Genomic DNA, 1,974 nt, shown 5'->3' with positions numbered 1-1,974 from the left:
TGGTTCAGACCTGATGGTTCAGACCTGATGGTTCAGACCTGATGGTTAGTGTTGGTTCAGACCTGATGGTTCAGACCTGATGGTTAGTTTTGGTTCAGACCTAATGGTTCAGTCCTGATGGTTAGTGATGGTTCAGACCTGATGGTTCAGTCCTGATGGTTAGCGTTGGTTCAGACCTGATGGTTAGTTTTGGTTCAGACCTAATGGTTCAGTCCTGATGGTTAGTGATGGTTCAGACCTGATGGTTCAGTCCTGATGGTTAGCGTTGGTTCAGACCTGATGGTTAGTGTTGGTTCAGTTGGTTAGGTTAACCTAACCCTAACCCCTGACCTGTATGGATGTTTCTGTTATGGTTAGGTTTATGGTTTAGTGTTAGTTATGTCTCACAGTTTAGTTTAATATTCAGTGCAGCTTTTATTTGAATTAGTTGGATGTTTGGGGTTTTACATTTAATTACTTTAGTTAATTTGGACATTCGGTTCAGTTTTATGTTGAAACCTGTTTTACTCACGTTTTCTTACATTTCTGCCGTTTCATCCTACCGGACAAGCTGTCATGTTGTGGCACAACTCTGTAGTGTTTAGTGACATAAGAAGTCCGTGTGGTAAAGAAACTTTTTACTTGACTCACTTTGCTGCTCTCAGCACTGTTTTTCACTCTTGGTTCAGCTGAATGAAACCCTTCCTGTTTCGTTTTCAGCTCTTGGGGCTGTGACTGGTGTCAGGAACTTCTCTGGCTCAGCTTTCATCAGTTCTGATGGGACTGTATTAAAGCTGCAGTTTGACCGTTGACTTGCTTCAGATGTTAGCTTTTAGATGCTAACAGTTTTGTACTGTTCAGTCCAGTGTTTTAGTCTTGGTTTGGTCTCTTTAGTGGGTTTCTGTTTTCTTTGGTGTTCTGCCTGGTTTTGTCACCCTGCTCAGTTGTTTCATGGCTATTGATTTGCATCACTTAAAATAAAACCTTTAGTTTGTTTAAATTAAATTAAAATGTTTAGTTTTTTTTCCCTTTGGCTCAACATTTCACCTGTATTTTTTTTTGTCATCTTCTTTTTGCTCAGTCCGTCTTATGGTTTTTCTGAATTGTGAAAGTTTGAGAAAGTCCAGACAGATGTGTGATGTTTCAGTAAATGTGTGAACTCCAGCTTAAGAGCTTTTCCTGTCTGAGCTTCAGCTGTGGGTTGTTTGTTCCTCTGCTGCTCAGAGTCTCATCTTAAAGCAGCAGATTTAAAAATAAACAGTAAATAGACCGCTGACACGACGAAACCAGATGGGTCAGTCAGTTCCTGAAACCATGAAGAAGCCATGAAAGAGACGTCTGAACACGTCTGTGGTCCAAACTGAAATAAAAACCTCTATTAGAGAACAACTCATTTTTTAACATCTAAAGTTAAATATTTAGAGATTAATTATAAAGCTACGTCCTGAGGATGTACTGCACCATCAGAACACCCAGGGCTGGATTACACAGAACCAGACCTTGACTCTTCTCCCCACAGCAGATGGGACCACATGAAAGTGGTCTCCAGGGAGCCAAAACTTGACAATACCTAACTGCTCCTTGAGAAGCTCCACCCCCAGCCCCGCCTCTAGGATGGTAGACCAGTTTCCCTGTTCCAGAGATCACATTAAGGGTGATGGATGGATGAATGGATGGATGGATGATGGATGGATAGATGGATGGATGATGGATGGATGGATGATGGATGGATGATGGATGATGGATGGATGATGGATGGATGATGGATGATGATGGATGATGGATGGATGATGGATGATGGCTGGATGGATGATGGATGGATGGATGATGGATGGATGGATGATGGATGGATGATGGACGGATGGATGGATGATGGATGGATGGATGATGGATGGATGATGGATGGATGGATGGATGGATGGATGGATGATGGATGGATGGATGGATGGATGATGGATGGATGATGGATGGATGGATGATGGATGATGGATGGAT

This window comes from Austrofundulus limnaeus, unplaced genomic scaffold (assembly GCF_001266775.1).
Source record: "Austrofundulus limnaeus strain Quisiro unplaced genomic scaffold, Austrofundulus_limnaeus-1.0 Scaffold1477, whole genome shotgun sequence".
In the NCBI taxonomy this organism is placed as follows: Eukaryota; Metazoa; Chordata; class Actinopteri; order Cyprinodontiformes; family Rivulidae; genus Austrofundulus; species Austrofundulus limnaeus.
The sequence above is the reverse complement of the archived record's forward strand: the minus strand, read 5'-3'. Positions refer to the sequence as shown.